This window comes from Coenobita brevimanus, chromosome 46, assembly GCF_032717465.1.
Source record: "Coenobita brevimanus isolate Jiangsu-jjx chromosome 46, ASM3271746v2, whole genome shotgun sequence".
In the NCBI taxonomy this organism is placed as follows: Eukaryota; Metazoa; Arthropoda; class Malacostraca; order Decapoda; family Coenobitidae; genus Coenobita; species Coenobita brevimanus.
This window is the reverse complement of record NC_136999.1, coordinates 6,417,854-6,435,353: the sequence shown is the minus strand read 5'-3', so window position 1 is coordinate 6,435,353 and position 17,500 is coordinate 6,417,854. Positions and strand designations below refer to the sequence as shown.

At 39.4% G+C, this 17,500-nt stretch overlaps 1 protein-coding gene across 1 annotated transcript in view; it reads left to right on the top strand.

The window, feature by feature from the left end:
* LOC145398804 (adhesion molecule nephrin-like) overlaps positions 1 to 17,500 on the top strand; it is a 169,767-nt gene that overhangs the window by 31,869 nt on the left and 120,398 nt on the right. The gene's annotated exons all lie outside the window — the stretch shown is intronic.

Genomic DNA, 17,500 nt, shown 5'->3' with positions numbered 1-17,500 from the left:
ACAAGAGGATGAGAAAAAGGCAGAGTATAAGAGAGAAGTGGAGGAACGATTGGGCAAATATGAATTGGAGCAGATGGGAGACGTGGAAGGTGTGTGTAAGATATTTACAGAAGAAATATGTGCAGCATGTGATGTGGTGTGTGGAAGGAAGAGAAGACGTAGGGGGTGCAAGGAACAGCGTGGTGGACTGAAGAGGTGAAACAGGCTGTGGCACAAAAGAAGAAAGCATACAATGAATGGATGAGAAATAGGGGCGTGGAAGAAGTTGAGAGGCAGAAGAGAGAGTTATATGTGGAAAGGAAGAGAGAGGTGAAAAGATTAGTAAGAGAGAGTAAGAAGAGAGTGGATGAGGAATTTGGAAGGAATTTGAGTGTAAAGTGGAGGGACTGTAAGAAAATGTTCTGGAGAGAAGTGAAAAGAGTAAGACAGGGTGGAAGTGAAGTTAGCAGGGGAGTGAAAGATAAACATGGTAGATTACTAGTGGAGAAGGGAGAAAAAGTGAGCAGATGGAGAGAACACTTTAAGGAATTGTTGAACGTAGAGGATGGAAGTAATGCGAGTATAAGTGGCTGGGGAATGGCTGGGAGAAGGAGGGAGGTGAGAAGACAGGTAGAAATCAGTAGGATAGAGGTTGTGGAAGCAATGAAGAAAGTTAAATCGGGGAAAGCCCCAGGAATTGATGGAGTGTGTGGTGAGATGCTGAAGCATGGGGGAGAGATAGTAGTAGAATGGATGTGGAAGATGTGCAGATTGGCCTGGGAGGAAGGTAGAGTCCCGGAGGATTGGAAGTCAGGTATAATTATTCCCTTGTACAAAGGAAAAGGGGAAAAAGAAGTGTGTGGTAATCATAGGGGCATTTGTCTTCTTAGTATAATAGGAAAAGTGTATGGTAGGATACTTATAGACAGAGTTAGAGAAAGAACAGAGAAATTAGTTGGAGAAGAACAGGGAGGCTTTAGGAAGGGAAGAGGTTGTGTAGATCAGATATTCATTCTTAGATCTTTAGTGGAAAAGTTTCTAGAGAAGGGAAAGAAGTTGTATGCGGCTTTCATGGATTTGGAGAAAGCATATGACAGGGTGGATAGACAAGGATTGTGGAAAGTGTTCAGAATATATGGAGTAGATGGGAAGTTGTTGAATGCTGTGAAGAGTATGTATGATGGTGCTAAGGCTGCAGTGCGTGTGGATGGTGAACTAAGTGAATTTTTCTCTTTGAAAGTTGGTTTGAAACAGGGATGTGTCATGTCTCCATGGTTGTTCAATCTGTACATGGATGGGGTAATAAAAGAGGTACAAGGTAGGGTAGTGGATGTTGGAGTGGCCCTGGTGAGAGAGGATAGTGTTTGGAAACTCCCTGTACTGTTGTTTGCAGATGATACTGTGTTGTTGAGTGAAGATGAAGGGGAGCTGCAAGGCTTGGTGGATGAGTTTGAGAGAGTGTGTAAGAAACGGAACCTAAAGGTGAATGTAGGGAAGAGTAAAGTGATGGTCTTTGAGAGAGGTGAAGTCAGTGAATGTATAGCGAGGTTGGATGGTGAGGAATTGGAAAATGTGAGTACGTTTAAGTATTTGGGTAGTGTGATGAGTAAGGATGGAGGTTTGGAGGGTGAAGTGCTTGAAAGGGTAAAGCAGGGAAGAAAGGTTGCTGGTTCCTTGAAAGCAGTGATAAGAAACAGGGAAGTGAGCATGGAAGTAAAAAAGTTACTACATGACAGTATTGTGATACCAACTCTAACGTACGGAAGTGAAGCTTGGACGTTGTTGGAAGGACACAAGTCAAGAGTGAGAGCAGTGGAAATGAGTTATTTAAGAGGAGCTTGTGGAGTCACGTGGAGAGACAGGCTGACGAATGAGGATATAAAGGAGCGTTGTGGTGTTGATGTGGATGTGATAGGAAGCGTTGTGAGGAACACACTGAGGTGGTTTGGCCATGTGGAGAGGATGGAGGGTGAAAGACTGACGAAGAGAGTGTATGTGAGTGAGGTGGAGGGTGGAAGAGGGAGGGGGAGACCGAGGATGAGATGGAGGGATGGGGTGGAGAGGTATATGAGAGAGGGGGGTGTGAGTTGGGAGCAGGGTAGTGAAATGGCGGGGGACAGGGCGACTTGGAGGCGATTTGTTTGTGGCCACCCCAAATGGGATTGAGGCGTCTGGCAATAGATAGATAGATAGATAGAAAATGATAATTACCTAGATGGCAATTAGGAGATAAACATTCCTCCACGGTCATTTTTGAGAGGATTTGAATACTGTGAATTGTGTTAAAAGATTGCATTATACTCTCTCTCTCTCACACTCACACACACACACACACACACACACACACACACACACACACACACACACACACACACACACACACACACACACACTCTCTCTCTCTCTCTCTCTCTTTCTAAGCTATCTTTATAGGCCGGTTAAATTGTCATGGGCGCGCACGCGCAGACACACACACACACACACACACACACACACACACACACACACACACACACACGAGAGAGAGAGAGAGAGAGAGAGAGAGAGAGAGAGAGAGAGAGAGAGGAATCGTGACCTTTAAATCGTGTGTCCTGCGAGCATAAATGTTTTGGTGACGAAATTTCTCGCTCTTTGTGTTTCACATCTGAGTGACCCCTTAACACCAAATTAAGTTCATGTTAACATAAGAATATTAGTGGGCATATTGTTCTTGCTATCATTATGTTTTTAAAATTATTTGTGTATTATTGGTATGATGATGATGATGATGATGATGATGATGATGATGACAACAGTAGTAGCAGTAGTTATAGTAGTCGTGGTTGTGGTAGTGATGGATTTTTGTGCTAAAGTCTACGGATATGCCAAGACGCTTTTCACTGAAGGATATTTACAGTAGGTAGGGGATGTGGTGGCTAGGCTATATGTTTTAGAGAAGTTGTCAGCTGTCTGAAAGGATACGAGTTCGATTCCAGTCTGGGGCAGGGAGCAGTGTGATGAGGTTCTTTGAAACAGACTATACTGATCCCTAAACCGACGGAGATGTCATAAAAATATCTCTATTACCATCACTCCAGTCTTGAATTAAATGGCTCTAGCGTGGATTCAGTATGGACGGTGGGTATTGGTGCCAAAATGTTGACATGGAACGTTGTGTGAAATATAATTGGACTGTTGAGCTTCGGTGATAGGATTGGTTAGTGTCTGTTCAGAGTCGGTATTGGATAACGTAAAAGAAAATAAGTATCAAATGAATGGTGTAAAAGAAAACATGTATTATTGATCATAAATACTTATGGTTGGGACAACACTACTATTCTGCTCCAAGATAACACCAAATTATTATATTCAGATGAGAGAGAGAGAGAGAGAGAGAGAGAGAGAGAGTCCTAATATTGTTAACCTAATACAGGAAAATGAAAAATGACAAACACGAGCAAATAATCCAATATGGAACTCATTTGCTGTCAGCTCTTATTCTGTTAATCCTTTCCTCTCATTATTTTCCGTTCACATAACATAGAAACTTTTAACACGGTAAAATTGGGCGAATATTTTAGTGTGAAGCTGTTTTTGCTGTCACTGTTGCTGTCACTGAAATGGGAGGTGAGTGAAAAGTACTGACACACGTACGTAATGTTTTGGTGTCAGATAGCGTCCGTGTTTTATCTCGTTTTTTGTAATGGGAGCGTATGTAGCACTGTAGTTAATGTGGGTACAGTACGGTACTGTTAAAAAGTACACAGTCGCACTTTTGTATTTTAGGGCCCCTCTCTCTCTCTCTCTCTCTCTCTCTCTCTCTCTCTCTCTCTCTCTCTCTCTCTCTCTCTCTCTCTCTCTCTCTCCTTGCCTGCCTATTAAGTCGTATTTTTTTGCCTCTTTTGTCTCCATGTATCACGGTGTATCAACTGGCCAAATGTTAGGCTATCAGTATGTTTCCCAGTCTATCTCTCTGTCTATCTGGCTACCTCTGTCTGTCTATCAATCTATCTGTACACACATGCTTATAATATGCCATTCCTTCTGTCTATCCATCCATTTCTTTACCCATCTGTCTGTTTATTTCTGTTCATCAGCCCATTTGTAAATACGAAGTTGCATCTCACCATCTGTTTATCTTCTTTGTGTTATATATACATCCATCCATCTGTCCATGAGGGTCTTCCTGTCAGTCTGTCTAATTTTCTGTCTGTTTATCTGTCTGTCTGTCTGTCTATCTATCTAACACCAAAAGCGGGCTCTTCAAAGGTCAGGACAACTCTTTCATCATTACTCTCATCAGCCTTCATTTACCGAAACAGTCTTTGATACTTGAGCGAGGTGATTAGACACAACACTTGGCCATTCAGAGTAATGTGAGAGAGAGAGAGAGAGAGAGAGAGAGAGAGAGAGAGAGAGAGAGAGAGAGAGAGAGTTATGAGATGGGTGTAATTTTGAAATCAAATGTTTGTTTTCTGCTTGTTTGTGTGTGTGTGTGTGTGTGTGTGTGTGTGTGTGTGTGTGAGAGAGAGAGAGAGAGAGAGAGAGAGAGAGCACAACCTTCATTCCGGAATACTTTGAATGCCACTGTAATGTTAGTCAGATGACCTATTGAGGGTAACTGAGGCAAAGGAGGTTAAGTGGGCTTTCTTAGGTACCTTACTCGTATTACACTAATTACTGAAGAGAAAAGAGTCACGTCTAATTACCCCATTCACTACGTTGTGTAAAGTGAAATAACTCATCGTACAGGGGAAACACATACATACATACATACATAGGGTACATATATTCACACACACACACACACACATATTCATACGTATATATGCGTACATCAGTTCAGACATATATACAGAATTTCACACACACACACACACACACACACACACACACACACACACGAACAAACAGCGCGGCTAGAGCTGCGTTGTTTGTTTGTTTATCCTTCAATCACGCCTAAACCAAGGGCCAGAGACCCCCAGACCCATATACATTTTGAATCAGGGTGACCAAAGGTTGGTTTTAGGGAGGTCAAAATTCAGATCTGGGTCATTTGAGGTCACCCGTAAAGTGTTCGTAGATAGATAGCTGTAGATTCTTGTTTGTACAGAATATTAATTACTGATCAGTAATAGCCATAATACTAACAGCAAACCATCCGTTATTATCCCTATGGGGGCCACGGAGGCTCCTGGGTGTAGGACAGCGCCATGCTACGTTACCGTACTTTTCAATAGTGGAATAGTTTCTGACACCTCTTGGATTTGACCCGTGGACCTTTAACGCAGGGTAATTGATTATATTATTTAAATGATAGCAATAATAATGATGATGATATAATAATAATAATAATAATGATAATAATAATAATAATAATAATCCATCCATCCATCCATCATCTAATAATAATAATAATGATAATAATAATAATAATAATAATAATAATAATAATAATAATAATATCACGAACACCAACATTCCCTTTCCTCCACAAATAGCCTTCGGTCACTCCATTAGCCCACATTAAAACAGGTAGGAAAAGGGCCTTATTAATACACCTTTCAGTAGGCAGGTGTGCTAATGGAAGGAATCCCGAAAGGTTTTGTGGAGTAAACTCTAAGGCTAGATTTAAGGGGAAACATTTGATTTTTATTTTACCGTCTATTCCGGTCTTCTGTTTTCGTGCTGTTGTTATTTTGAGGGGTTGTTGGTTTATATATTTAATTTAGTGTATTGTGTTTCTCTCTCACACTCTCTCTCTCTCTCTCATTCTGTGTGTGTGTGTGTGTGTGTGTGTGTGTGTGTGTGTGTGTGTGTGTAAGAATGCACTTGCCTGCCTTAAACATGCTTTAATACAATACACCAAACTACAGCTCAGTGTGTGCTAGTTTCAGTTTTCCCTTTCATTTCCAGCAGTTTCATTACACTTACTCTGGAATCTCTTTGGGAAATTTTGGGTTAAATTTGTAAGTTGCTTTTAATCCATATAGAATGAGAGGGCACAGGTAAATGACTGCTGTTCTTATTTCCTTTTTTTATGAGAGTTTGCAGGGTGTCGTTCTGTAGTCTCTCTCTCTCTCTCTCTCTCTCTCTCTCTTTTAATTTGCAGCCTACCTGTAATATGCTTAATAATTACAGTACAAGAAGCATAAGACAGCGACTACTGCCCCCCCATGTAATTCCCTTTGCATTTCCGTCATTACAGTTTCATAAGTCGTGTTCTGTAACCTGTGTTCAGTTTTTTTTTTTTTCCTATTTCAACCCTTTCAGTTCGATGACGCCCTTTTGTAAATCAGTCTCACCACTGATAGACGATTTTCCTCGGCTTAGGATTCACCTGATAATGGAGATGGCGATGAAGGCAGTATGTATGCATTTATTGGTACACACACACACACACACACACACACACACACACACACACACACACACACACACACACACACACACACACACACACACACACACACACACAGAAAGAGAGAGAGAGAAAGAGAGAGAGAGAGAGAGAGAGAGAGAGAGAGAGAGAGAGAGAGCACTGAATTAAAGTTATTATTCTAGGGATAATAGTGTAAATAATTTATACTATAATTATTTGCATCGTAAGGGAGTATAGATAAAAGAATAACATTACTCCTATTATTTCCTCCCGTCTAATTTCATCCCGCTTTCATAACATCGGTTCACTAATCTCTCTTTGAAAAGCGTTACGGCAGTTTGTTTTGATTATCACAGCACGAGGCAACACAGGCAAAGAGCAAGCAACTGTTTATCACAATTAGGTGTTGATTATGGCAGGGAAGGGCAGGAAATAATAGTGATTTCTTATGCTTGTACCTTCTGACTAATACTCGTTCATATAGTCTCCCCCTCTCTGTTTATGTCAGAAGGTTTTTAGTTGGAGTTTTGTGGAGTTAAATTGAGGAATGTAGGAGTGGTATATGAGAGAGAGAGAGAGAGAGAGAGAGAGAGAGAGAGAGAGAATTGGGAATGGCAGAGCTATATGACACCAACTTGCATGTACTACCACAGAGATAGTGTGCAGGTCATCTACAGTAGTATTAAATGATTTGAAACGCGTGACCCTGGGATCCTGTGTCATACAGGGTGGGTATTTTAAAGCTGGTTCTCTCTCTCTCTCTCTCTCTCTCTCTCTCTCTCTCTCTCTCTCTCTCTCTCTCTCTCTCTCTCTCTCTCTCTCTCTCTCTCTCTCTCTCTCTCAGTAAACCTAAATCCGAAATTACAAGACACACCAAATAAATCTACCACGAGCACATTCCAAACACAGCCACCAATTTCATCAAAGCCAGTTCTGAGATAAAACACCCAGCCACACCTCTCGACTGACTGCACCTCGAGCGACTGACTAGACCTTGAAAAACCTTCCTGAAAATCTAAAAATACCGAGATTCCGTCTATAGAACACTGAAGGGTTGAAGGACAAGGAATCAGATATGCTGAAAGTTTGGAAGGGTAATTTTCCATGATTGCGATGGGCTTGAAAGGACGTAGGCGAATGTGATGTTCACTTTTTACACTCGATTTGCCAGTGGTTTCTGACTCTCTTCGCTCTGAGCAGTGCTTTTTATTTTTTTTTAAGGAGTAATCGTAGTAATTGTAATAGTAGTAGTAGTAGTAGTAATAATAATAATAATAATAATAATAATAAATAATAATAATAATAATAATAATAATAATAATAAATAATAACAATAATGATAATAATAATGATATGTTCAGTAATTATAGTAATAATAACAACAACACTTGGTTTTTGTTTCTTAGAATCCCCAGTTTTTCCGAAGGAGATCACTAGCATTCTTTGCAGTTACGAGAACTGTGACATTATTTATAGAAACAAACAACGTACTACAGTAATATAAATGTAATTTACATGGTGTACAATTAATTACCTAAGATAAACAAATTTGGAGAAGGCAACGAAAGAGACTGAAAAAAAAAATTAAAACTAATAAAGCAACGAGGGACAAAATAAATTAACTTAAGTAACGCAGCGAAATAGACTAAAAGATGAATAAACTTAAAGAGAGCAACAAAGAAAGGTAGAAGAATAATGACACTGAACTTGTAAACGACGGCATTGGAAAGGGTCTTTAATAACAGAATAACTCTCTCACCATCTGAACAGCTCCAGTATTCTATTCAAGCTAACGCCATGCAATTTATACAGCTGAGAGTGAGTCATAGGAGCTTCAGTGCCATTAGCATTACCATTGACCTTCTCATGGCGGCCTCAACACTGGGACTCTGTCTGGGCAAACACCAGAAAATAGTAATCGTTTGAGGGGGAGTCGTAGAAGCCTTTGTATGAAGAAGAAAAAAAATACACGGAGCCGAGTGAAGGTCAGAATTCTTTCAGTGTATGAAGAACTGTGCTTCCTTGCTGATACCCTGCCTAAACAAATCTTCCTCGTTTCTCAACTTGCGCCTTACCTTCTAACCGGTAATTTACTGTCATTGAATGTGTCTCGAAGAATGATGATTCACATCTCTCCAACTAGAGTCCAGTTGCTTTCATCCCTTGCCTCTCGAAAGTCATCTATCCTTAGTTGGAAAATTATGAAACTATTTTTCTCCCAGCTTTTATTTATTTATTTTTTCTGGTAGTCAGATGGGTTTTGTCAGGGTGGACTCCATTTGCTTGTCTTCTCAAACTCTTTTCAGTTATTTGTTCATCCTTCTCTCGGAACTTTATTGAAATTTGCGTCATTGCTGTCGACCGAGTCCGGCATGAATCTTTGATTTCCAGACTGCCCTCGTACTGTTTCTGCCTTTCTGTCTATGCCATCATACTTAGCTTTCTTTCTGGTCGATATATAGCTACTGCTAAATACAGCCACTGTTCTTCACTTGATGCTCGGTAGTGGTGTTCCTCAGTGCCCTGTCCTTTCGGTAACTCTAATTGTTCTCTTCATCAGCGATGATTTGAGCTTCACATCTAGCCTTGTCCACTCATATACTGATGACTCATTATTTATCTTGCCACTTGCTTTCCACAGCGTCCATCACAGCAGTTACATCGATAATCACGCGATGGGGCTCTGACACTTCCAATTTCTGACTTGTTTATTATTTCTGGTTGGGGTAAAAAAAAAAATAATGAATCAAAAACTTAATTCCTCTATCTTTCAAGATGCCAAAACCTTCCACAAGAACATTCCTTGGTAAAAAAAAAAAATAATAATAATAATAATAATCCTGTCGTCCGTTCTTAATACTCGTTAGGTATCTTTCTCATGTGACCTGCCCTGGGAAGATGACGCTACTTCCCATGCAAAATCTGCTTCCCATAGATTGAGAGTACTACCGGCCATGAACAGTTTCTGACGTCGTGCAGTCTTTTGTTAAGTTCTTATTTCAAGGGGCTGGCCACGCGCAGCTCTTTTAAACAGAGTGAAGTGAAAGGCTTTTAGTCTCATCTGCTCTGCACCTCTAAATAGCTCAGTTCAACGCCTCTAACAATTCGCTGTTGTGCTACATCTCTCCCTCGTACTGTCGCTACTACAGTGGTGTCTGCTGCTCTAAACTGTCTGCTTGCATCCCTGCCACATTACATTGGGCGTGCAGTACCCGTCTAGTAACGTTCTCTCTTTTTTGTTCAATCATTATGCAAGGGTTACTCTGTACTCTTTGTCCTTTATGTATGCAAGTGATTAACTCTGAAAATGTTTTCATCAGTTTATATTTTTCTCTGCCTATCACCTCTGTTCTTTTAAACGCAGTATATTCAGGTATCTAGACATGAATAGATCTTGAATTTGACTTCTTCGGTCAGGCTATGTGTGTCGAACAACATTAATTTGCTGGCATCTTGATTGTGGTTCATATAAATTGTTGCGTGACGTAGAAGTAAGTAGTGGTAATAGTTGCCACCCCAGGCTCATCTAAACATGAGCCCAATAGACTGATGGTTGAAGTTGCCCTCCTCCCACAGTCTCCCATCCTCTTTTCGGGTGATAGGGAGGGGAATTTGGGACCTTTGCATGATCGTGCAGCTCCATCTCTCGGTCATATCGATGCCACCACGTGAAGGTACCTCCCTCTCCAGCATCGGATAAAAAGCAAGAAAGTCAAGTGAATACCAAAGGAACCCCCGGAGTTGATTGGCAGTTTTCTCTGTGTCCTTTCCAAGTCACCGAAATGTACCAATCTGGACATTTACCCTTTCCAGACTTATACTAAATTATCTCTTTAGTTTCTCTGAACCATAGTCCTGAGCTGCTGTTTGATCTTTTGTGTTGGACTGAGGGACTGAGATTGAGAAAACGGCTGTCTGTACTGATATTTGGAATTGGTGCGTTTACTGAGAGAGAGAGAGAGAGAGAGAGAGAGAGAGAGAGAGAGAGAGAGAGAGAGCTGGATAGTTAACCACAAAAGATACAGGATAATTGAGAAATCAGAACATAGAGAAATCCCTCATATTATCCACTTGTCTCCCATCACTTATGAAATTCAAGAGTATTTACCCATCTCTCTACAAACGCAGTTCCTTTCCCAACTCTTCAGACTCATATGTTATTCATGGTTTTACAAATTATTCATCGTCGGCTCTCGTAAATTCATTCTTTATTTTTGCCCTTTTGCACATTCCTGTTTTCAATATTTTTTTTTTTTTTTTGTATCGACGCACTTACAGTACATTCTACAATTTTCATGCCCTAACTTATCAGACTCAAAAGTTATTCATGATTTGCAAATTATCCATCTTCAGCGCTTGTAAATCCATTCTTTATTTTTGCACACTTTCACATTCTTGCATTTTTTTTTTCCACCGACAGATTTACAGTAGCTTTTACAGTTTTTATGTCCTAACTTATCAGACAAATGTCATTCATGGTTTTACAAATTATTCATCGCTAGCTCTTGTAAATTCATTCTTCACTTTTGTTCTGTTTGCACATTCCTGTTATCAATATTTTTCTACATCGACTCATTTACATTTTACAGTTTTTGTATTTCTGACGTGTATCATCTCTGGATTTACACCCGTCTTTCACCTCCAGTTTGGACACTTTCTTTCTACACGCTGGCATTTCCTTGTATTTTCTACCATTAATGTTTTATCCGTGGTACTTTAACACCTTTGTCACTCTTACTTAGCTTTAGCATTGACGTGTTTAATATTCAGTTTCTCTGGATTCTATTATTTTTCATAGTTCTCTATTCATTTTACACACACACACACACACACACACACACACACACACACACACACACACACACACACACACACACACACACCACTCATGCTTCCCGCGAGAATACATTATACCCTATTCTCCCCCTGCCTTTGAGATTTCAGCTGCCTGTCAGACTTGCTCCTTTCAAAATTTCAGCCTTCTTTAACCACGTCAGCCTGAGAACATCATGTGTATTTCATTTTTCGTACCACAAGAAAAATTATATTAAGCTTAGTTGGGATTTTTCGAACTGCAGAGGGTAGGTAGAGTTGCCGGTATAAAATAATTATGTATTTTAACCCTTGAATTTGGTTTTGTAATAGCTTGGTTTATTTTTTGTAGAATTTCTTTAAGTTTATTCTGCTTACTGGTGGGTTTTTGCTGTGCAGTGATAAATGAAGGCTTTATCTAAACTCTCTGATTCGCAGTACGTGGTAACAATTCTCACACACACACACACACACACACACACACACACACACACACACACACACACACACACACACACACACACACACACACACACACACACACACACACACACACACACACACACACACACACACACACACACACACACACACACACACACACACACACACACACACACACACACACACACACACACACACACACAAACACTCACACACACACACACACACACACACACACACACACACACACACACACACACACACACACACACACACACACACACACACACACACACACACACACACACACACACACACACACACACACACAGGTCGAAATTTGTCCCTGTTCTGTGACGTTGACCCTTGACTGATTGTTCGGAAAACTGACTCCCTTTTTGTCTTACCCTCAGGCATTCTGCAAGTTGTGGTGAAAATCGAATGAATAGTATAAGATGACCTTGTTCTTGAAGACAGTTAGTTAACCATGTCATGTGACCTGTGTAACCTATTGCCCTGGAAAGCAGTAGGTCAGCCTCTTGCCTGACCCTCAACCCTTTCATCATATTTGGTTGAGATCGAAACAAAACTGTAAGAGAAATCTACACTACAACTCGATTCCTTAGGCACATAGTTTTTTATACAGTAACATAGTAACTTATTAAAGATACGTCCTTGGAATTAAGAGGTTAAACTTTCGGCTCATTTAAATTCTGTGCTTCTTTTAAAATTATACCTCCCTTTAGAATTATACCTCCCTTTAGAATTATACCTCCCTTTAGAATTTTACCTCCCTCTAGAGTTATACCTCCCTTTAGAATTATACCTCCCTTTAGAATTATGCCTCCCTTTAGAATTAGACGTCCACTTTGAATTATACTCCCCTTAGAATTATACTTCCCTTTAGAATTATCCCTTTAGAATTATACGGCCCTTTAGAATTATATCTCCCTTTTGAATTATACGTTCCTTTGTCAGATTATTCCTCCGTTTCATAATTATGCCTCCCTTTTACAACTGCACGTCTCATTATAGTGTTTCCGTGTAGAATTATATCTCCCTTTGGAATTATACGTCCCTTTTCAAATTATACCTCCGTTTCAAAATTATGCCTCCCTTTGGAATTATATCTCCCTCTGGAATTATACGTCCCTTTTCAAAATATAATTCCGTTTCAAAATTATGCCTCCCTTTGGAATTACGGTACATCTCCCTCTGGAATTATACGTCCCTCTTCAAATTATACCTCCGTTTCAAAATTATGCCTCCCTTTGGAATTATACTTCCCTCTATCGTGTCAAGGCTTTGTTTATATCAGCTTCGTGTAGCACCTGGGTTGCGTGTTCTTACCTAATGTTCACCTCACACTTACGTAAACACACACCCTTTACCTTATCTAGCTTGTATTCTCTCTCTCTCTCTCTCTCTCTCTCTCTCTCTCTTTTTTCTTTGGACAAAACAGAATTCTTCAGGCCATGGGTATTTCCTATGCTGCATAAGAAAATTTTGAAAAAATCTTGAAAAAATTAGTAGAGAATTATGCTAAGTTTATAGATATAGTTAAAGAAATATACAATGGTTGATAAACATTGATAATTTGAAGTGGAACACCTGAACACTCACATAATGGTGTTGAAAGTTTTAAAGGTGACATTTGTACTGTAGATGCTGTATGTGTCTGTAATTTGGTGTGAGTGAAAAGACAAGAAGAAAAAGGAAGAAAAAAATAATTTAAAAGATGCCTATCAGAATAGTTGAAAATTCATAGTACTAGAAATATTAATAGTATATTGGCTGTAAAATATGGGGAGGTTTTGACAGTTCGACTGCCGTCCAAAAATAATATAAGAGAGTAGAAAGGAAAATGGTTGAAAATTATGTTTTTAGGAATATCGGTAAGGTGGGCTTGGGATATCTTAACCTCAATGATTTATTCCCGTGAGAAAGAGAAGATAGAAGAGAGTTATTAACCTGGGTGGAGTGTAAAGAAAAAGTACAAGAAATAAAAGCTAGTTAGATGAAAAACCACAAATAGATCGAAATATTGGGATCGTGTGAAAGTGGGTCCTCTAAACCTGACTGACTGAATGTCATGGGAAGTTTTTGTATCGAGACTAAAAGGGTATTTGTTGATTCAGGTGTAGGTAGTGACCGTGGGAAGAAGAGAGAAGCCAAATATTTCAAAGAGAAGAGAGGCAAGCCGAAGATGTCAGAGAGAATATTTTTAGCTTTTAAGAACTGTCATTTACCCCCTCAGCCCAATAACCTTTTTAGTAGTATGTAATCGTGGTATCTTGAGACGATTTTATTCAGCTTGCGATGGGTTTTTAGCTGTGAAGAAGTTAATTAAGACGTCATGTAACTCCATCATATTGAAAAGTGTACCTTACTGTGATAAAGTCGACTGAATATAACGAAGAATTAAATAGGTCATTCGATGGATAGGGTAAAGACTGGGAGCCGAAAGTGTGGACAAGCTTTCCAGATTTTAACGAAATTTACCGTAGAATGCGATGATGATGATGATGATGGCGATGATGATGGCGATGATGATGGTGATGACGGGGAGCTGAGATGATGACGATGATGATGAGCTGAGAAACCAAATATGATAGAATTGTATAACGTGTTAGTATCATGGTGTTTTTCACAACATGGTGATTGTGGGGTGCGTTGTCTAGATATATACTATTTGAAAAGTTCCGCTTCTGTGCATATTTATTTTATTCTTGCTGCCTCCAGACGATTTTCTTCAGGTTAAGGGAGAAACAGTGGATTGGAGTGGTGAGTCTTTATTAATTCCTTCTTTACTAGAACCCCTTCCTAAGTTGAATTATATCAGATGGTCGTAGGCTAAGTAAACTAAGAAGGTTATTCTCCCACTGAAAGGATAAAAAAACCATGAATACTTATACTGGTACCCACTCATGGTAATTTCGGATATTGAGAAGATGTAACAGACTCCATCCAGTGTGAACTGTTTTATCTGAAGACGGTCCAAGCAGAGCCATAACTGTTAAATTTTCTCCTTCAGTAGATTGTCAGTGAGATTAATTTTTTCCATTTAATCAGTTTTATGGCAGTGTGAAATCAGGACTTAGACAATATCTCTCCATTCGGAAAATACAAGTAAAATAATGGACAGCAATACAGTAAAAGAACAGACCACAAAAGTCGCCAATAGATACCCTGAAGCCTTAGTGCACGACAGGGGGTGAATTAGAGTGGACAGAAAAAGTCACTTATTCATCTGTTTCTCTTAAAGCAAAACTCGTACATGCAGAGAGAGAGAGAGAGAGAGAGAGAGAGAGGATTGACACGATCGAGTAAACTCTTGAACTCCGAAATGTCACTTGAGCGGTTGAAAAAACAGTGTTTGAGCGAATGCTTTGAGTGTCGGTGAAAATTGCCTTTCATATCCTGTTGTTGGAAATGGAGAGGATGTGTTATTATTATTATTATTATTTTTATTATTATTATTATTATTAGTATTAGTATTAGTATTGGTAATAGTAGTAGTAATAGTTGTAGTAATAGTAGTATAGTAGTAGTTGTAGTAGTATAGTAGTAGTAGTACCACCACCACGATCACTACTACTACTACTACTACTACTACTACTACTACTACTACTGCTACCACCACTAATAATAATAATAATAATAATAATAATAATAATAATAATAATAATAATCTTTGCCGTCGCAAGAATGAAATATTAAAGATGTCACCGTGTTGAAGGGGTTAATGCTTTCATATCCTGAGGTCAGTATGAAGTGGAGAGTGAGAGAGAGAGAGAGAGAGAGAGAGTTGGGTAAGGTAGTGTATTGTTTGCGCGTGTGTGTGTGTGTGTGTGTGTGTGTGTGTGTGTGTGTGTGTGTGTGTGTGTGTGTGTGTGTGTGTGTAAAGGTGTTTTATTTCACTCTATTGCCAAGCGCTTCAATCCAGAGTTCTCCCACCTCTTACAGGAAAGGCGACGACATTGTAAATCCTTAATATCCTGTGGTCAAGATAGGATCGATTGTGTGTGTGTGTGTGTGTGTGTGTGTGTGTGTGTGTGTGTGTGTGTGTGTGTGTGTGTGTGTGTGTGTTTATCTTGCCTGACACCCAACGCCAGAGTTCATATTGTAAGTCAGGTTTGTATGAATCATTATTATTATTATTATTATTATTATTATTATTATTATTATTATTTTTACTCCTAGGATTACAACATTCACTTTTGGGGAGTATTTTTGAATTGAGTCGTTTTATGTATGGCCTTTGCTTGTGTCTTTAGTACGAGAGACTTATCATCTTAGTAAAATCGTCTGGAAATAAGAAGACAAATATAGAAAAGACGCCATCCTTGTGAAGGGGTTAATTTAATAGGATATATTAAACCCTCTGAATCACATGATGTGATAATTCGTCTTGTTCCAGATTTTTCCAGACGATTTTGCTCAACTAGGGAAAATGAAGGCTAGATCTAACCCCTCTAGTTTGCAGTGTCTAGATATAGGTGACATCAGAGTCCTAGTAGGTAATGCCATATTCTCTTTAACATGAGAATCTTTTAAGACAACTAGATTCCATTGAAATAGGTGTAGATGGCGTTAGAATCCCTCTAGATTTTTTTTTAGAATCCTTTGGTTGATGTTAGAGTATCACAGCTGGAGTCAGAACCCCTTAACTAGTGTCAGAATCCCTTAACTAATGTGAGAATCCTTTACCTGGTGTCAACATCCCTAAAATTATCTGATGTCAAATTCCATAAATGAGATTCTTTAAAGGCAGCTGGATGTCACAAGTATGGGCCAAGGTTACGTCAGAATCGCCCAGCTTAGTATCAGAATCCCCAGAGGTGGAGTGAGAATCATAAAAGTCAGGTGGACATAGTCAGAGTAGGTCAGGTTATTAATGACTCGATATGCCATTGGTTGTCGATGAGGTCATGGAGGGGAATTGGGGCAGGCGTGGGTTAATATAGTGTGATGGTATTATTGGTTATCCACACACACACACACACACACACACACACACACACACACACACACACACACACACACACACACACACACACACACACACACACACACACACACACACACACACTTGCATACTCGTGCCCAAACATATATACATGAAGGTAGACAGATTAATAAACAGATACATACAGACATACACATACACATAGTATTGATGCACAGTGTGAAATGCCATTAAAGTATACAAGTAGGGACGCTTATGCATACTGTGTTTACATGTAAACATACAATTTATCTCTCTCTCTCTGTCTCTCTCTCTCTCTCTCTCTCTCTCTCTCTCTCTCTCTCTCTCTCTCTCTCTCTCTCCGAATTACTGTGGCTGTGATCTCATGAAATTCTTCTCTTGTCACGCCAGATTTAGAGATGTCCAGTCCTGCCACTCACAGCAGAATGTGTGTGTGTGTGTGTGTGTGTGTGTGTGTGTGTGTGTGTGTGTGTGTGTGTGTGTGTAGATTAATACATTTTGCAGGACTGGATATGTATGTTTTATCCAGTTTTTGGCTAAAAAAACTGTAGATATACATACTTATATAGTGTCAGTTACTGAGTATTATATTTTTTATCAGTGTTGATTGAATGTCGGCTTCCTTTTTTAAAATGTAATATTTTAGCGTCACAATAATGTGTTTTGATATTAATATATTAAAGACATGAATAGCCTAGCAATACGTGCTGTAAAAATACCAAGTGGACTTACAAAACCAGCAGTATATACTGTAAATTCCATTACAAAACCACTTGCTTTATTAAACGTAGCGGTACCTTTGCAGTAACAGTAACAACTTCCCACTTAACATCACATACTCTAGTCTTCCAGTACGTTCTCTGAAAGTAACATCAGTATTATCCGTTAAAGCGTGCCCTACGAGTAAATAACAC